The sequence below is a fragment of the Stenella coeruleoalba genome (genome assembly GCF_951394435.1).
Source record: "Stenella coeruleoalba genome assembly, chromosome: 14".
Taxonomy (NCBI): Eukaryota; Metazoa; Chordata; class Mammalia; order Artiodactyla; family Delphinidae; genus Stenella; species Stenella coeruleoalba.
In genome coordinates, this window is record NC_137160.1 from 19210425 (window position 1) to 19231455 (window position 21031).

General features: G+C 39.6%; 1 protein-coding gene across 22 annotated transcripts in view; it reads left to right on the forward strand.

Moving 5' to 3' along the window:
• TCF4 (transcription factor 4) overlaps positions 1 to 21031 on the forward strand; it is a gene marked incomplete at its 5' end in the record, with an annotated part of 357231 nt that overhangs the window by 279037 nt on the left and 57163 nt on the right. The window lies entirely within an intron of this gene.

Genomic DNA, 21031 nt, shown 5'->3' on the forward strand with positions numbered 1-21031 from the left:
GTAGCCTCTCCCGTTGCGGAGCACAGGCTCCGGACGCACAGGCTCAGCGGCCATGGCTCACGGACCCAGCCGCTCCGCGGCATGTGGGATCTTCCCGGACCGGGGCACGAACCCGCATCCCCTGCATCGGCAGGCAGACTCTCAATCACTGCACCACCAGGGAAGCCCCAACCCCATCACTTTTATTCTGGGAAGAGGGCTTTCAGGGAGAGCAGCCTGCTGTATTCCCTGGAGGTAGCAGGAACTGGGAGTGGCCAGAGGGAAGCTGCTAAACGGGGTCCAGATGCAGCTCCATCCAGGGGGAAGCCTCGTGCTTGGTCATTTGGGTGGCTGGGCTCGTCCCACCTCCCCTTCTCCATGCCCTCCTCCCAGCCTCATCCTGGGCCCTCCCACCCCTAGGCGAGCCCCAGGCCTCGCAGCAGATGTCTGCGGGTCTGACTTTCCTATATCCAGCATGAAGTTCCCTCTCTCCCTCCTATTATGAATTCTGTGCTGTGGTCCTGCTTGCTCCTTGTCTGTCAGATTGCAGTTCTGATGCTGTCAGCCATGTCTGATCAATCAGCAAACAACACCACAGGATGAAATTTAAACAGTGCAGATGCTCAGATACAGGGTTATGTTGACTGGACCTCCAAGGGAAAGCACAGGTAAGGTCAGAGTCTCCCCAGAGTGGGTCTCCCGAGCCTGCCTGATTTGACACCCTTCTGAGCCCCACTCTGCTGCTTTGGCTTGTGTGCTGCCCATTTGCTTTGCCCTACTCCTTTCTTCCCCTGGCACTCACCAGAACTTTCGTTTTAATCTGCTGCCCTTGTTACTTTCCTCCTGTCATTTATTCACTGCCTTTTCTCTTGGATCGGTGCTGTCACTATAAATGTTCCTGGATTGCCTCTAGGTTGAGGGTCCTTGCAAAATGCCACCTCGTTCAGGGCTTTTGTGGCCACACTTCGAGGAAGAGAGTTCTGCTGAGAATCTGGGCAAACGGATGGAATTGATAGGCCTGATTTATTTTCCCTCTGGGACAGTGGAATTTATCATTAGGCTACAACCAGGGTTTTCTTTCTTACCATTGAGATGCATTGAATTGTAAATGGAGCTTAAATCATCTTTGGGGGGAAACGTTTTTAATTAGAAAAGATATAAATAGATACGACCTAAATGAGGATGAATCAGCCAGTCCTTGAGAATTTGGGGAAAGAAAAAGAGACTTGATAACCGTTCCCCTTTTACAGTTTGCGGTGTTGGCTTACAGGGTTACTGCTCGCAAAAGAAGTATGTTCTATCATCTTCCTCTTCTGTTTCAAAGTATTCAGTTGGTCCTTTTTATAACATAGAGTGTTTACAGGGTTCTGTGTTCCCTAGTCCCATCTGGAAAATATTTAAACTTCATAAGATCTATAAGACTAAAATATCACATATAATGGGATAGGCAGAAGGAAGGAAAATGAGACCCATTGCGTGTGTTTAGAATAAGTTAGTTGTTTGTTCAGAAGCGCTGCTAGAAGAATTGGAACAAATAGCTGTGTGCAGTGACTGGTCGGGTCCAGAGCACTACATTTCACCACAGAATGATCCTCGGTTTGTAAAACTGACGTTTTGTTGTGACTTCTAAATCCAAACAAATCTCTGCAAATTTCTGCCCGATCGAGTTAATAAGAAAATATATACATGCAGAGGCGAGAGCCGTGCGCTGCTCGCGGTTCTGTCAGTGTCGGGGGAAATAAGGGATGTTTTTTACCTACTGTATTACATTCAACCAGCAATTGCCAGGACCTCCAGCTCTGCAGGTTTTCTGGACTTTATTTATTTTTTTTTTTTTCTCCTTCAGTGAGAACAATGGGATGCAGAAAAGAGCTTCAGAAAAGGAGCCGGGCAGATTTCTTCTAATTGCCTTGTAATTGGGGAGTGGTTTCCCTTTCCCACCATCTCACTTGCAGGAGGAGAGGAAGGCAGATGTGGCTTAGCGGGAATAGCCTCTTCCAGACCGGATGTGCCGGGGGCCGGGGGGGAGGCAGTTCCCTGCACGCAGGCCTGTGATCTGCCTCACACCTGTGCTCATTTCAGCCCCCTGATCGATGACCTTGTATTAACCTGGAGTGACCTTGCGCCTTGGCCTGTTCTTTGGGCCCAGCTCTTGGCTGGCGGACCTGCGTTTCCCCTCTGATTTACAGGTGGTTACTGGCGGCGGTGTACACGTGTTTTTCGTGGTGCACAGCGCACTTAGCAGCCCGGCAAGACCTGCAATTTCATCCCTCTCAAGGGGCCAAGCAGGGGTTGGGAAGGTGCGGGTGCAGCGAGAGAGGTTGCCGTTTGCGTGTGCTTTTCTGTTTTGTGGCTCATCTGGTATCAATTACCATTTGATGGCAACGCCAGGCCCGAGGCCCTTTGCATGTTTGTCCTGTGAGAAAGATCTGGAAGAACCGACATATGGTTTTGATCGCAGCAATTGCAGGTTGATAGAATGAACGCAGGGGTGAGGTGGGTGGGTTTTCCTTCCGGCCCTTTCCACTCCGGGTTGCTAATGTGCTTCGCTTGTGGAACTGGTCTTTTCATCATCCAGTCCCTCCCCACTTTGCCCTCTCCCCCCCCACCCCAGCTCCCTACCACTTTGCATTCCTGGCCCCTGCCTCCTCTGTACTTCCCCGTCCCCGCCAGAAACATGTGGCCCACATTAAGGACCTTCAATTAAAACAAACAAACAAAAAAAAATTGTCCACCCTTCTGTTAAAATCCCAGAGCAGGTCAGCCTATGGAGGTGAGCAGAATTCTACTAAAGTTGAACACCAAATGGGTGGTGGGAGTGGGTTCCCTCCAGAAGCTCGGGACATGCTTTCAAATGGCTGTTAGTTCAGGTTGTTAAACACTGAAACGACGCTGAAAAATGGCAGTGATCGAGATTAATATGTGCGCATGTGTGAGTTTCATCTAGGACATCTCTTTGAATTTGTTTGAGCATCTGCCTCATGGGGCAGGAATTCTTTGAGGTTCTACCTTCCTGTACATCTCAAGCCGTAAAATGGAGCAGCAAGTTGGGGCGTGTAGGTTCTGGATGAGCGTTTCCCTTCAGAAGCGGGAGGTTGGAGACCCATCTCTCCCATTCTCAGTGACTAAATTTTACTAAATTTCTGACGGTCGGTGGTACCCAGGGAGAGGTTCCTCATTACTGCTGCACAGCAGGGATTGCATCTGTGAGTTTGCCAAGGGAAGGTCTAGTATTGGGGAACGGAGAGGCAAAGAGGGGGAAAGAACATTAGAGACACTTTTAATGCTACCCATGAAAATGTTTGCTTTCCAAGTAACATTTTTCTGTAATGCTCTCAAGTTCACATGTCTTGTAATCTGTTCTGCAGATGGGTAGTCCATGAGGCTGTGACTTTTTCACTTCAGCTGTTGCATGTCGAAATATTACTCCCAATTAGGACTTTATATAGTTGAAAAAGATAATGTGGTAGCTCACAAGTGCATGTTTCTGTTGATGTCTTCCTCCTTTTTAACAGAAAGCCAACAAACCAGGACCATCAGATCAAAACATGTCCTCCCCAAAAGGTCTTCAAATGTGAGATAAATTATTAGTTCTGAAGGCCAGCTGTTGAAACCTAATTAGAGTACGTGACACACTTCTTTATATTTATTTCTACCTGAGAGCTGATCTCCATTGAAAGGTAGTAAAAGCTAAAAACTTAAGCTCTTGTCTTAAATTGTATGGAGGTGTCTGTATGACTGTGTTGAGAAAACTGACCATATTTTTACAGTGGTATTGACTGTGTCTTAAGATATTTGCCGAAGGCTGCTGTCTTCCTTTGCCCAAGCTTTCTCTATATAGTATACAAATTGGCTTGCTAAATGATTCCTTTTTTTTTTTTTACAGTCTTGATAATGATTATATTTTGTTACTTGGTAATCTTCCTACAATTTAATAAAATTTCGTCCCCTGAACTGTGTTGAGTTCATAGCAATTAGTGATTAATTTCTTTGCTCTAGTCACATATTTTAGTAGTGGCTATTTAGTTATTTGACTGATACTTACTGGACACAGAGTATAACCTTAAATCACCATTCAGCTTGACAGCGTAAGACAACATTTCTCCTTGCTGCGCGTGCCATGTTAGCTGCTTTCAAAGAGGGATGTATTGAGAAGTCCATTTTGGTGATTAAGAAAAAAAAAATATATATATATATAGCTTTTCTGAAATGTGTAGACTTGGGGACTCATAGAAAAATAATGTAGTGTAAGGAATATGAACCTGTCTTAAAACATGTTGGGTCACTTAACAGCAGCTGTGCTGGAGAGAGATTTGATCTGAGAAGACTTTTTGAATCTTCTCAGCCCTAACACCATTCTGGTTTTGAAAATGGGAAAATGGAAAAGAGTTTTGGGGAAGGGAGATAGCTCAGTTTTGGAAGGCGGCATAGGTAGAAATCTTTCAGTCCCAGCTCAGACTAGCCAACACTTCTAATCTATCCCGCCAAACAGACGACAAAGAGTCAGATGGGAAATGTGGGTTTATATTTTAGAGACACACTACAGAGGCATGTGATAGTGTTAGAGACCACTTACATGCTTCTTGCCCAGCATCAATTTGATTTGGGGACTGAAATTTAGGAACGTTTGTAGAGGAGGCAACCTTTTTTTCTTTCTTTTTAAATAAATAAATAAATTTATTTATTTATTTATTTATTTATTTATTTATTTATTTATTTATTTATGGCTGCGTTGGGTCTTCATTATTGCGCACAGGCTTTCTATGGTTGTGGTGCACGGGCTTCTCATTGCGGTGGCTTCTCTTGTTGCAGAGCATGGGCTCTAGGCACACGGGCTTCAGCAGTTGTGGCACGTGGGCTCAGTAGTTGTGGCTCACGGGCTCTAGAGCACAGGCTCAGTAGTTGTGGCGCACCGGGTTAGTTGCTCTGCGGCATGTGGGATCTTCCCGGACCAGGGCCCGGACTTGTGTCCCCTGCATTGGCAGGCAGATTCTTAACCACTGCGCCACCAGGGAAGCCCAACCTTTTTTTAATATACAATTTCTTTTTAAAAAATCTATTTAAAAGAATCACTGCTATTAAAATCAGATTCAGCCTCTAAACTATTACTACCTTCTACAGTATCATTTAAACTGCTTCTGTAGACACCTTGCTAAAAGATAAAAGCCCTCCTACATGTGCTGACTACATGGTATCAATCTTTATTAAGAAAAAAACCCCAGCTCTTTCAAAAGTCTGAATATAGGGATCCTTGAATTAACTTGGTCCATGGAAGTCCTAACAATTAACTAGTATTCTTTTTTTTTTTTTAGTTTGCAGTTACTTACAAAGGGAGAAATATTTATAAAATTATGTTATGGTGTTTTTTAAATGTATGCAAACAACTCTCAGATCACAACTGAATCAGAGTTACTTTTACAAATTGAGGAAAGAGAAATCCCTAGTGGGGTGAAAACTGGTCCTCATTTTCTCAGGACTCTCCTGGAAAAGTGATAACAACATTTCTCTCTCTGGATACTGAAGCCCCCTCCCCTGCCCCAGATACCATGTTACAGAAGGCATTCACTTCATCTTTGAAGAGGTCCTCGCATCTCTTTAGGATCTGTTCTTGTTCATACATTGCAAATATGTACTTTTATGTCCACAAGGAAGGCATTAGTACCATTGAGAAGGGCAATGTCAATTAGGACCTGGAAAATACAAAGTCTGCAGACTGTAAGAATTGTACTCAGACTTTATGCCATCTACCTTTTGAAGACAATTTTGAACCTTTGAGGTTCAAAATATTGGGGGTTCTGATGAGCTTTCTTCTTTCTTTCTTTTCTTTTCTTTTTTTTTTTTTCTATTTGCAAATCATGGCTTCCTGATCCTAAGGAAAAAACCTCAAAGGCAAGACTCAACAGGCTTCCTGGACATCAAATAGTTCGTACAAAACAACATTCTGATGACTTGCATGTAAATAAATCAGAAACATATGAATTAAACTGCTCTTGGAATACATATGGGTTGAAAAATAGAGAGAAGTGCTGAGAAAATGTGTTTCGGGTTTTGCTGAGCCCATGACATTTGAAAAAATAGTATGAGACACTGAACAAACACAAACCACGGCTTGGCTTCCCCACTCCTAATATTAACCTCCCAGTTCAATGGCAAATCAGTTTACCATGTGCCTAAATGCGAGCCACCTTTGGTGTGCTCCTCCACACTTAATTACTTGCAGTTTAATTTTTTTTTTTCAATGAGAAGCTCAAAAATAGCATCACATTTCAAGGAAATGCAAATCTTAGCATTTTTTGACCCAGTTGGTTCACGTCAGACTATTTTAGAAAATACCACAGATCACCTTAGGAACAGTCATACTGGTACGGCCCTCTTTGGTGTGACTGGAGACGAACAGAAGAAAAGCATCATTATTAAGAAACTGGTCCTGAAATTGATGCTGCCTTATTAAATCAAAGCGCTAAACCACCGCAGGTGAAAACCTCATGAAGGAGAACAGTTACCTCTCTTGGCATTGTAGTGGGAGGCCTGCCAGCCCCGCTGTACACTACCAAGCACAGATCATGACCTTGGCTTCCGATCTTTTTCACTGCTGAGGTCTGTGGCCTTGTAGGTAGTGGAAGTTTGCTTTCTCTTTCCCACATTGCACTCAAGATAGCTAATAACATTAGGGAGTCTAAGTCCTGGGACAACTGCAGACTTCTTAGAGCCCCCGTATCCTCTCTCCTTGATATGTTGTTCCTTGGCATCTGGCTTTAACTACAGGAGCAGAGCACGTGGGCATTTAGGGAACAAAAAGAGCCAGAGCTTCAGGCTTCTCCCACTGAGAGTAAGTCATTGACGTGCACTTGAATGGCATCCTTTATCCATTCTTTGGACTGGCACTGTCACCTGAGGTTATCAGTTTGAAATTAGAGAGAGATGGGAGATTTCATCTTTTCTCTTTAGGAAAGTGTTGTTTTGGTTGTTTAAGAAAACATTTTAATGTTCTTTCCCTAACTCCTTCACTCAAATGGTGGTAACAGGCTTGGATGCTAACTCTGAGTCAAGTGCTGAAATACGACTCTGAACAAGACAGACGTGGGATAGACAAGTAAACTGAGCTACATTTAGTCTGATAATGCATCGATGGGGGAGTACAGGCTGTTGAAGGTACACACAAGAAGGATACCTATCCCACATTTGGCCTGGAGGAAGTGAGGTGCACCGATGAATGGGAATTCAGCAGGCAAAATGCAAGGGTAATAACCAGATCAAGGGAGAGAAGGGCATATACTGTTATCCAAAGGTGGTGCAGGATGACTGGAGCTCATGGTGCACGATGATAATAGTGAAAGATGGGACTGAAAAGATAAACAGTGGCTAGATCATAAATCGCCTTGTGCACCCCATTGAAGAGTTCAGATTTTATCTTGATGTCATGAGGAGCCCTTCAAATGGATACGCCTAAGATGTCATTGCATTTAAAAGTCCAGAGAGATGGGAGGAACAACAGGAAGACATAGTCACAGAAGCCAAGGAGAGCAGATTTGACTGGCAGGAGGAAACTGTCAACAGTGTGAGATGTTACTGAGAGTGAAAGTGACATTTGGCTGCAGCATCCAGGAGCTTTCGAGCAGTTTCATTGGAGGAGTGGGTATGGAAAAAAGATAAAGAAATGGGGAAAGTCCATGGCAAGATGCTTTTTCCATCGTCATTGTCATCATCATCATCACCATCATCAATGGAAAATAATCATCTTCCAGACAGAGAGACTGGTAGAAAGAATGAGCCACCTACAACCCAGGGGATTGGAATGTATTTGGGAAAATAGACCATAAATATAAAGCAGAAGACAGCACCACAAGTTAGAAGACATGCAAAGGGTAAAATGAGCCTTACAGATCAGTCAGATGAAGGAGGGATCTGGACAGATCCATGAAAGAATAGGAGGAATTAAGATGGCAGATGGGGCTTCCCTGGTGGCTCGGTGGTTGAGAGTCCGCCTGCCGATGTTAAGATGGCAGATGAAAGGGGAGAGTTATTTAAGTGGTGAGTGTAGCTTGAGGTTTGTACTCTGTGTTATGCCTCCTTATCCCAGTCCAGTTTGGTTTTGAGTTCCCATTGAATGGAGATATTAGAAAACACCATCAAAGGTGATGTGTGGTCCTAACCTGCCTGTGACTTCTGTTTGAGTTTCTCAATCTTTTTTTGGAAAATTAAAGTCCTAGACTGACTCTCTGTTTGTTTTAGTTTCATGCAATCTTTATTTTTAAAATCTGGACACAGAAACGAAGGAACAGATATCACAAATATAGCACATCAGAGATTCCCATAAATCTACATGGATGAGTTCCTTGAGAAATTTTGCACATTCAATGCTGGACATCTGTGAAACTGAAGCACAGTGTCTTTTACATCTGTGTAATCTCTATGTGACATCTTCCTGGTATGAGGCCAGAGATTCACCCCCATTGTGCAGTACCTTAAAGAAGCCATTCATGATTCAGAGGACAGTTCTCAACAAAGATACCTGAAATACACTTCTGTAAGGGACTTCAGTGCCGAAAATCTGCTGTGTAAGCTTTGTAAGTGCAGGAAAGAATTGGTCTTCTTTTACTTTGGCTGTTGCCCTTGTTTGTATAATAAATACTTATTGGGCACCTGCTGTAGGCAGTCATTTCATTGAATGTCCTCTGTATCACACCCTCTTTCCCTGAGGAGCCCACAGTATTTTATGGGAGAGAAGACCTGTATAATTCATAAAATTTACAAATTTCTAAAAGTAGAGTGCTGGGAAAGTTTAGAAGATGAAATATATTTGATTAAAACTTACTGAGCTCATTCTTTCCCCAAAGTTTTTTGGTCTATACTCCTGTCGATATGACACCCCTGGTTCCCATTCCCATTTGTAATTGATAGAGAAAGAGCTGAATAGGTTGTGTACGTATCAAGAAATTTTCCATTAAAGAAAATGGACTCATCACCATCAAAAAATATTTTAAGCATCACTAAGGTGCTGAACGTGCTATACAAATTAGATACGTTGAGGTCCGTTTTTTTTCAAGGTGTTTTCTCAGAGCATGATCTGGTTTTATTTGCAACACATCTCCATGTAGCAGCAGATGTCATGATCTGTATTTTCCAAATGAATATTGTAAGATTGAGAGAGAGGCTGAATGACCTACCGACGGTCAGTTGATGAGTGGTAGAACCAAAACTGGAAAGATGGTCTCCATTGGGGACCATTATCTACAGCTGGTTAGCTCACGTAAGCTGTTTCGGCAATGAGGGAGAATCATAAGTTCATTTCCTTGATAGAATGAAGAAGATTGAATTTGGTGACGAAGAGATGATGAGTGACTTTGGTGAGAGAGCAGTTTCGATAATGGCTGCATTATTTACCTACATTTTCCAACTAGCCTCTGATGACAAGGCTTACTGCTTAAGAAATATGGTCGATCGTTGGTCCTCTCTTCTCCTGGAATACCACCTCCCTGCAGATGGGTCCTCACTAATATTTTTTGTGAAGGATACATAAGTTTTAGGCCTGCTACAGTGATTTTGTTTTGTTTTATTTTAATTGAGGTGAAATGTACGTAACATAAAATTAACCATTTTTAAATGGGCAATTCATTGGTATTTGGTATATTCACAATGTTGAGCAACCCCTGCATCTGTCTATTTCCAAAACATTTTCATCACCCCGAAAGGAAACCCCATACCCATTAAGTAGTTCCTTCCTATCCACCTGCGGCTGTGTTTTATAAAGCTTTAATTTCATCATATACACAAACTTGCATACACATACATTCATACTATACACATCTATCTGTCTGTCTGTCTGTCTATCTACCTACCTACCTACCTGCCTACCTAGAGATTGGAAAGTTCCTGACAGAGGATCTAATATGTCCTAATTATGTAAGCAAAGAAGTATATATTTAATGGATGTTTCTCCATCAGGAAAAGGAAACATCCCTTGCTTCTTTTTAACCTTTCTGTATATTTCTCTTAAGTTCTCACCAGTTAGTAATTTATCAAGGAAGAAAAAAAAAGATAGTAATCAATTCTAAGCCTTTTATTATGTGAAACTGCTGTGTTCCTCTTCTTATAAGAGAAACTTTCTCATAACGTTCTTCAACATTGAGAATTTTAAACTGCTTCCCTTATCTTAATAGTGAGCAATCATCTGGATTTTACATTTCTGTTTTGAAGGTTCAAAATGATTGAACAAAGTAACTTATTTATAAAAGGTTTCATTTCTTGGAAAGGAATCAAAGGGGCATTCTTACTGTAATTTTTATTGTTAAAGAAGTTACTATTGTTTATATTTATTTATACCTTTGTTATTCCAGAAAAATATTTGAAATAGCCAGTAGCAGAGCTTTAAACTGTATATCTTTAAAATTAAGAAGAACTAGATCGCATGCAAAAGTGTCTGGAATTTAAATATTAGAGAAAGTCAACTGAATTGTATTTTAAATGTGCTTGAAGATATGACCTATTTATTGTTGGTCACTTGGTCTTCTATTGCCCAGTCTTTGAGGTTTTTTTAAATAACCCTAGCCTAATGGAATAATTTCCTTTACATTTCCTTTGCATAAACATTTAGTACAAACTATACTCACTTTCATACATTTTCTAGTTGATTGTTATACGTCTGAAATCTCCCAGCTAGCTTCTAATGAAAATTCTGGCCTCCTATTTTATTTATTTATTTATTTTTATGTACCAAAGCATCTAGAAGCTCTGCTGTGAGTTAAGGCAGTGAAACATTGCTGGTTGATTTTACCTGAAAGTTTGCCCTGGGTATGGGGGAGGGGCAGGTGTCTGAAGGGATAAAGAGAGGTGGCTGATTGGACAGAGAGGTTGACAATTTGCATACTTCTTTTTTTTTCATTTCACTCTGTGCCACAGAGTTATACATTTGGTAATTATTTCATGCTTTTGTTTTTAGTTGAAAGTACTTAGCGCCATACGTTTTGACAGAAAAAAAGATCATTTGTACTTCTTTCAGCTTTGTGAAAGGGAGGATGGGATAATAGTTATACAGTGTACCATGGCAGTGATTCCTGTTCAAAACTTTACCAGATTGGAAACTCAATGTTCTTAACAATTCTCTTGGTAAGTAGAAGATGAAGGCATCTGTTTGAAGCACCCAGTGTTAAGTTTGATGCTTCGAAGACCAGCCTAGAATTCATCTTTAGCTGTACTCAACGTTAGTAGATATCATTTACTAATATGAAAAATTGATCTCCAGATTCTTTAGACCATAGGTGATTTGGAAGGATATTCTTATCAAGTGCTAACAACTCTGATCTGGGATTTGCAGTGAAAAGACCAAGGTTAAACAACAGGATCCTACTGTATAGCACAGGGAACTATATTCAATATCCTGTGATAAACCATAATAGAAAAGAATATGAAAAAGAATATATATATATGCATAACTGAGTCACTTTGCTGTACAGCAGAAATTAACACAACATTGTAAATCAACTATATTTCAGTAAAATAAAAAAAATTTTTTTTTAAATTTCACACAATAATATATGAACAACAGCAAAGAAAAACGACCTAGGTTATAACCTTTCTCGTGCTGTCCTAGAGTCATTTGACTACTGGGAAGAGAAGGTGCTCTCCCAGCTTCTGTCTCCTAATGTATAAGATGGGTGAGAGAGTTGACCACTTGGGTAGGCGATCAATCTTAAAGTGATTATTAAATAATGTAATGGATGTAGAAAGTCTTTGTAATTCAAAATACTTTGAAAATATCAACTTTTTATGACGATTAATCATAGAATTTCACCAAATTTCCTTTTATACAATTAAGTTCAAGGTCAAAGAAGGTGTACAGCCGTCTGGGCTGTACAAACACAGCCCTAAAGACACTGGGATTGGAGGAATAGGAATGGCACATTTAGGGTTGCACAAGGTCAAACTATAAAGTAATCAGCATTTTTCTCTGGTGCTGCTTTCCCTTCTGGTAAAGCCCTCTCTGTACCCTCATCCCCTCTTCACTTCCCTCTCATTCTTAAAAATTAGTTCCTGGGAAAAGATTAGAGACCTTGTCACATCAAAGTGTAATAACTGCTAACAGACTATACAAGCATTTCCCAAGATGGGGGATGATTGCAGGTGTGTTGAAAAGTGGGTTTGTGACGTGGAATTATTTCCAGGGAGGTAGACTTGTACCTCCTGTAGTATTGTACATTGACTAAGGTCTGCTGCAATGGTATTAATTTGTTTACCCCAATAGTGACCAAACTTATTTGAGCTTAGATCCCTTTTTAAAAATCACACCTATTAACATCCAGTGAAGGATGTGAGCTCTAGTCCTAAGGCATCAACCTATGACCTTAGGTTCAAAGGGAAAAGGGCGGGAAATGGTCCTCTTTAGAACCCTTACATATGGATCGTTAGAGGTAATTGCCTCCACTTCCGAAAGGCAGCTCAGCCCTAAAACACATCAAGACGTGAAATGTACTCAAATCTATTTTGGCAGAACCAATGAATGTTTATCTTTCTCTGCTTTATGATGTTATTCTTAGTTTGACTTGTGTCTTGTGTGCAGTGCGTTTATTCATTCATTCATGTGTGCATTTAGTAACTACTGGGGCCTATTCTGTGCCAGGTACCACACACACACACACACACACACACACACACACACAATGCACATTTTTTCATAACACTTTTTTAAACTTTATTGTTTCTGTGATGGACCATCCTCAGCAGGCCTTCTTAGCCTTCAGCAGAGTATAGAAGAAACAACAATAATCAACATCAGAATAAACCTAAAATTAATTTTCCTCTTTCTTGTGGAATCATATAATTTGTTTTCATCCTGAAAACGTGCTGCCCTCATTCAGTTGATGAAACCATGTCATCAGAGGTCACAAAGCTATTTATTGGCAGATATAACTAACAGGATTTTGATGTTCCAATACCTCCTCATGACCCCATAGTTATCACCTAAAAAAAAAAAAAGCAAACGGTAGTGAAAGAGGAAAATATAGTATTGAGATGGGAGCTGATCCATTAGAAATAATTGATAGTCATGAATTTGATGTGACAGCTGAGATAGAGATATGAAATAATTTAGTTACATCTGTTTATGATTGAAGATAACTAGAAATAATAAATCACATTTTTCTTAACATTACCTTTAATTTCTAATGAACATTCAATAAATAAAAGCTTGGAAACAACTTAGGTGTTCAAAACATACTAAAGACATGTGATGGGCTTAATATCTACAGTCTTTTATCTGTGCTGATCCTAAGCCTGGTCAGGAAGCTGGTTCCCCTGTGAATAAGTAACATAAGGAATGTAACCAGGAAGAAGTCAGGTTTCACCTGGACCAAATTTTACGCAATTAAGTAAAGTATTCCAAGAGATCTTTAGCCAGGTGTAACTTAATCAATTTAAGGCCTTCTCAGGGAGGGCCAGGGTGCTCAGAACGCTGGTAGTGGGCATTCCCGTGATACACCACATTGACAGTAATAGCAAACATACAGTATCTGCTCCGTCAGTGCCAAGAGCAAGAGCAATGCAGGTGTCAAAATAAAAAGATGTATTCGGAGCCAGAGGCTGGTACACATAGACAGGACTGTAGTCACACTTCACATGAATGCCTTAAGTAATAGTGTGGTGGGGTTTTTTTCATCAATTTAGCATATTGGGCTTCCCTGGTGGCGCAGTGGTTAAGGATACACCTGTCAGTGCAGGGGACATGGGTTCGATCCCTAGTCCGGGAAGATCCCACATGCAGTGGAGCAACTAAGCCCATGCGCCACAACTACTGAGCCTGCACTCTAGAGCCCGTGGGCCACAACTACTGAACCCGCGCTCCACAACTACTGAAGCCCACGTGCCTAGAGCCCGTGCTCCACAAGAGAACCCACTACCACACACTGCACCGAAGAGTAGCCCCCGCTCACTGCAACCAGAGAAAAGCCCGCACGCAGCAACGAAGACCCAACTCAGCCAAAAATAAAATAAATAAAATAAAATATTTATTTTTAAAAAAATAAATAAAAGATGGGCAGAGATTTCTATTAAAAAAAACAAGTTTAGTGTGTTGGTATTTAGTCACCACTAAACCCCAGTGTAACTCTCAGCAGATTCTCTGCCTCTGTCTGTTTTTAGTACTGTCAAACAAGAGAATCAGGTCCTGCTGCTACATGGCTCAGCTTCAGGTCTGAAAGACAGATGAACGGTCCTCCTTGTAGTAGTGCACAAGAACTTTCTTTGTGCCCTGCTTACTGAGGTCATCTTGTGTTCTTCTCTTTGGGCCAAACAGCGTTCTCAGCCCCTTGTCTGCTACATGGCCATAGAGTATGTAAAGGGGATCCAGAGTTCTACAAATCTGGGTTTAGCTAGGCGTCTGTGACCACCTTGGAGAGAAGCCCCTTAGCGATCAAGAGATCATGTTAAAGCTCAAACTCGCAAGAAAGATGACATGATTTTGAATGTCAATTTTTCCACTTAACGAGCTATGTGACTTGGAGCAAGTTACTTAATGTGTCTATGCCTCCAAATTCCTTCTATGTAAAACTGGGATGATAAAACAATAGGGTTGGTGTCAGGACAAAATGAGGATATGTAGTTTTGCTGGGATAGTGTCTGGCACGCCCTAAGTAAATTTGGTGTTAGCTATTTTTTATCACTGGCATCACTTTGTCATGCCAACAGTGACAAGAGCTTGGTCTGACAGATATTGGGACCAGATCCCTTTCCAGTTCTAGAGAGTGTTAAGTTATAATACCATAATAAATGGTTCCTTTTCTTTGTTTTTAACTGTTAACTCCCTGCATATATCACTGAGATGGCTGCATGATAATATGTGAAAACAGCTTAAAATCTCAAACGTTCTATATCTATGATATATCCCAATATCATATGTGTGATACATCTATGATATCATAACAGAGTGAGCCTAATCATACCTACCTTCACCGTTTTGCTGCCTCATGTTTGCAGTGATAACACACTGATACTTGTAAAATACTTGTAAAATAATGGGACACTATGTAGATCTAAATCACAATAATATTGCTATACAATTATTAGTGGTTCTTAGTTGTTTTTTATTTTTAATTAAAGCAAAGTTTTTTTCCTTCCTTGTAAATTTTTAAGCTACACAGACTCTTTTTTAATAGGTTGAAATTTAGAGATTTGAAAAATATACTGCAACTAGCTATATTTAAAAACATATTGCCTTTTAATTTGAAGAAAGGAAAGAACAAGGTAGAACTGTCTGGCCATAAAGAACGTCAGGTTTTTCTGTAGCTCTTGCGGTTAATAATAGGTCCAGCTCCCTTTTTTACTGTGTCATGGCCAAGCCTGCTGCAGGCTGAGTGTGCTGGTCGAAAGTGCATGGGCTGCAGTCTGCCCATCCTGCGTGCTTATGTGCTTCTGATCCATTATAGATCACTCAGATCTCTGCTGCTCCTTTCTGTTGCTTTCTTTTGGGTCTTTTAATTTCTTTTAATTGAGTTACACAATTTGATAGATAGAGATGCAAAGAAGGGAATTAAAATTCTTACAATTTTACTACTTAACATAGAAAAGGAAATTTCGTGGCTGAGAAGGATAAAATTCTTGGCTGTAATTCACTTGTAGAGTTTAGCTTCAGGTTTAATATACTCATGAACGGATAATCAAAACTCAACTGATATTCGGAAGGGTAGAAAAGTTCTATGTAGTATTTGTCATGGAGTGTTTGGATATATGCTCAAAATGACTTGTGTTCTAAATATATTACATACTCAAGGAATTTCTTTTGGGGGTTCATATTCATATTCTTTTTCATTTGTTTTTTGTGATGCACTATGGTAGAGTGAAGACAGGTCATTGCTGTTAGTAGAAATAAAATATGAATATCATATACATGAATGGTACATTTTATACATGTCTAGATAATTGTGATTTTTTTTTCAGACTACTAATAAAAATAGTTTGAGGAGTAAAACTCTTCTTATTGGGAGCTACTTTGTGGCACTTAGAACTATTTATTTCATTCCTATAAAAGCTTCAAGTGATTGAGATGGAAATAAAAGCTTCACAATTGCAACAGACTATACCTCTGAATTTTTTTTCATGTATAATTAAATATCCATCTATTTGTCAATATACTGCAACATTTATGTGTTATCTCTAAACTTATTTCCTGTTTATGTGATAATAATGCAAAGTGGCCTTTAACCATCATTTGGAAATGAAATAGGATCTTTTTCCATTAGTAAATATTCCTTGACTTGGTAATATATACTGAAAATATACCAGATGATTAATTTTTATTTCTGTAGTTGGTTTTTGTTTTTCTTTGCACTGTTGGGTTGTGTGTTGCCTTCTTTTTAATACTCCTGAGCATTATTCACTGCCTATAAACCTTATGACAACTTATTCAACTCTGTTACTTGTATCTGCTTATTAACCTTTTATGCCATTTTACTACCCGTTGGAATATTTAAGTTATAAAGTTAAAAAAGACTTTAGGAAGTAGAGTGCCAGGAGGACTGGATGAGAAGTCAGGAGCCCTGGGCTCTGTCCAGGCCCTTGGGTAGGCATCACTGCCCTATAGCCATTCTTTTCTCTTACTGTGACCCATGTCCTTCAAACAGTAAGAGTTGAGGTCCAATACGGTTAGTTGCCTGAGTAGTGAGCTGATCCCCCTACAAGTACTTTTCCCCATTAGATGCTGGGAAGCATCAATGCATGTGCCTAGGTTTGTGAACATCAGTGGCACACCATAAACTCTTGGCACTTGAGTGTCTAACTGTCACAGTTTAGAATATTTGTGAAATCTCCCAAGGTGTGAGCTACTAAGTCGGCCTCGCCAGCACTTGGACATCTGAGGCACAATTGTGCTTTGCTATTTTCTACTCATTGTGGAGCACACAGTAACTCTCTTTAAGGATCTGAAAGTCTCCATTACAATGTTTCAGTTATTCTCAACTGGTTCTCTTTGGAAATTATTTATTCAGAGGATACTTGCAGATCACAAAGAGGTAGTAGTGTTAATGAACGTTAAAGGTCTACTGCACAGCCCAGTGGCTATCCCCCGACCCCACTCAGTTACACGCCTCATGATACACCATCTATAACCACTTCTCTTTATCCCCTCCAGAGTTCAGCTTCCCACTTTGGGAAGAAAGTAACCAACATATGTTGGTTTTACTGTCAACATGCCTTATCACATTTTATTTTCTTAAAAGGTAATTATGAGACCCCACAAGAATATTTCTATTAAACCGTGGCCAAAGTACAGCCTTGTGTTCATAGCTAAAATATTTTTTCTTTTTTGCCTCTTAAGATCAAGAAATTGTTTTTTAATGGAAAGAACATAGACTTGGATGACTAGTTCGAATCTTTCCTTTACCACTTGGTGAGTTTTTAACATGGAAAAGTGGGTTAACTTTCCTGAGTCACATTTGTCCAGATAATTAAAGTAAAAAAAAATAGCGGCACAACATTAACACAATTATCTGATTTTTTTGCATGCTTAGTAAGTGCCAGGTATTATTCTAGTTGTGTTTATACGCTGTATGCCTTTTAATTCTTACAAGGATTTGGCATACCAGGCACTGTCATTCCCTCTTTACAGGCAGGAATCTGAAGACCAGAGAGGGTAAAGTAACAGGTCCAAGGTTGCCTAGCTCATAAATGATGGAACGGGCACTTAGACCCAGGCCTGTCTGGGCCAGTGCATCTGACCTCTCTGCCGTCCTTCAGCTGTATGAAATAGGAATGATACTATTAATAATGTCCATCTTGTTTGATTTTTATGAGGATTAGAAATAATGTGTATGGAGCTCCTGGCAGAAAAGCTATTCCACAAGAGGCCCTGAACAAATGGTAATCATTGTTATTTTTTAAAAATCTCCATAAGTGAAAGTGACATGCCAAGACAGGTGAAAATGAGCACCTCAAAGGGAAAAGGTAGGATATGCATTCTACTCGCTTCATTTTGTTCGTTGGTTTGTGTGTTGGCTTGGTTTTCTTCTTTTCTAGTAGACAGAGGTTCTGTTTCAAAGAATGTGTCACATTGTTTCTTTGATGATGGAACAGATGATAATCAGAACATTGGTTGGAACAGCTAATGTGCCATAGTAATACATCGCAAATTACAACAAAAATTAAATCTGTAAAATGAGAACTTTTAGAGTTTTTATTCGTTCAGGGTTTACTGTTATCTAGAGAGTTTTGTTAAACTCAGAATTTCTGTATTTGTGATTTTGTTTTAAATTCAGGACTGTAGGAGAAAAGATAATGGTGCTAACTTTGAATATTAACTAGCTATTAGTTTTCCATGAAGCTTTTTTTTAAAGAATTATTTATTTATTTATTTATTTATTTATTTATTTTTGGCTGCGTTGGGTCTTCGTTGCTGCACCCGGGCTTTCTCTAGTTGCACAGCGAGCGGGGGCTGCTCTCCGTTGTGGTGCGCGGGCTTCTCATTGCGGTGGCTTCTCTTCTTGTGGAGCATGGGCTCTAGGCACGCAAGCTTCAATCCTTGTGGCACGTGGGCTCAGTAGTTGTGGCGTGCAGGCTCTAGAGCGCCGGCTCAGTAGTTGTGATGCACGGGCTTCGTTGCTCCGCAGCCTGTGGGATCTTCCCGGACCAGGGGTCGAACCTGTGTCCCCAGCATTGGCAGGTGGATTCTTAACCACTGGGCCACCAGGGAAGCCCTTCCATGAAGCTTTTATTAAACAAATAGTTCACTTAAAGGGCTGTAGCCTTTGAGCTTGAGCCAAGTTTCCCCATTTCCAATTTTGCAACAAAAATTTCACACTTCTTTAGTTACTCTCGTGGCAGGAACTGGAATGCCAAAGGTCACCTTGATCTCAGATACCTTATCAGAAAAAAACTAAGTGTAGATTTTTGTTTCCCTTTAGTCTTTCCTCATGTTTCCTTGACAGAGTCACTTCAATACACTACAATACAAGCTGCAGTTTGGGATTCGTATTTCATTTTCCATTGGACTGATTTTCTTGTGTTAGTCATTTGAAGATATCTGGGGTGTTTGTTATTGTTCTGTTAAATTAAAAGCTATTTTCTTTAACAAATGTGTAAGTCATCTTTCTATTTACCTAGGGTATGATAATTAAAATTAAGTGGATGTGAGCTTTTCTTATTGAATTTAGTATGTCTATTAAATACCTTCCTGCAACCCGTACTTTCAAGTCCTTTGAGAGATTGGGAAAATAGTTGACTGAAATAAAATAATGAGGCAGCTTACTGGTCATCCAGGTTACTAAAAATTAAAGCATTAAGGATAAACTGAAGTGATCACTCTGTTTTCACAAATATCATCCTATACTTCCACCAAGATTTTTAAAGAAAGTGTAACCATTAAGTAGTAGAAAATAAAGAGTAATTGATAGTTGCCTATCTTGAGCAGTTGCTTTGACCATTCCATTATTGAATTTTCTTATAACTAAAATGTGGGGGACAGGTTTAAGCTAAATCTTTGATTCCTTCTACTTTAAAAAATATAATAGTTCTATGTGATATTTATTTATATCAACGAATATATAGAGCACTTACCTTAAAAATAACTTCCGAATGAGAAAGATGAAGTATATGAATTAAGAGGGAATAACGTTGTACCTGATCAGTTATAATATGAAGAAAATTTATAAAATATACAGAAATTGCCTTTTTTAAGAAGCTATAAACAGTGTTCGATTTGTTAACAAAGGCTTGCACCTCATCTAAAGAATCTTAATTTGGCTACACCAGAAAAACAGAAATTGTGTGGTATGATATAGCCTCAAAACTTTTTTAACCCCATAGATACTCTTTTTCATGCAGGCAGTATTTCTGAATTTGGGTTAAGTGTGCTTATTCTCAGATCTTTGTGCTTGACCATAATTTACAGTCCAAGTAGCCTCCTTATACGAGCAAAATTACCAAAGATTTGTCTTTACCTCCCAAAAGAGGTATCAAATAATTCTACCCAGATCTGGGAAAAAGATGAATCTGGTTAGGTGCCGTCACATGGCATGTATTCGATGTACGTATATAATAATTTAATAATTATACTACATGTTTAAGGGTAATGTAGTAGAATATGTAATTAAAATTATATATTATCCTAAAAGAATTTATTTTGATTGTTTTAAAATAGAAGGTGATTTAATAATGTGGGAGAGTTTATTTTCAGTTTTAGAGTAAATATATTGATTTCTGAAATTTGGGAGTAATACATAGTATATTTAGCTTGTATTAATACCGACTGACCGGGAACCTGTCAGACTAATAGTCTGTAGGTATATTATAGTTGTTTGTGCTCATTCTGTCATTAGAATGAGATGATCTAATTTTCAATTTCCCCTTTCCCTAGAAGGTAATATTTTTTTCATCTTTTAGCCTCATCTCAAGACCTCTAATACATTTAGTAGTATTTTCCAAACTGTTGGGCAGTTGTATAATTCTCAAGGAAATACTGGGTTTTGCTTGATAAACTTAGCGTATTGATTTGCTTTGGGGTTCCTGGCTTACGTTTTATTCTTTATCCCTAAAAGATACGTGAAAAAGTTTTCCCCTTATCGTAAGCCCTGTAGAAATAGAAGCAAGGAGCTGTTTACACATTTAAAGTATGACTAAAATTTAAAAATCAAATGAAATCTAGCCCAGGAAAAATATAGGGCTTAGATTCTTTCATGACTTAGGAAGAATCCTTGTTTTGTAAAGTGTGCAAGGGTTTTTCTGGTTTATTTCTGTTTTGTTCAGTCTCCAGGACCTCCCAATTTCAAGGGCACTCTGGGGCATACGTAGCATTTATTTGATGTATGCATGTGTATGCATATTCTCCCACATCTGTCTCTGTGGCCCTATCCTTTGTGAAATCCTAGACCTTGTATTAGCGCCTAGTTCGTGATTCTTGGTGTTCTGAGAACAATTATATAATTTTTCTCAGGGTGTTTATTCCATGTGCGCTGTGAAAAAAAAAAAAATGGGAGTTATTTTTTGGTAACCCTGCAGTTGCCTTTTTATTGGTGGATTTCTTTTTTCTTTTCCTGTGACCTGTGAATATCACCAGAGGTTCACTGCCAGTTTT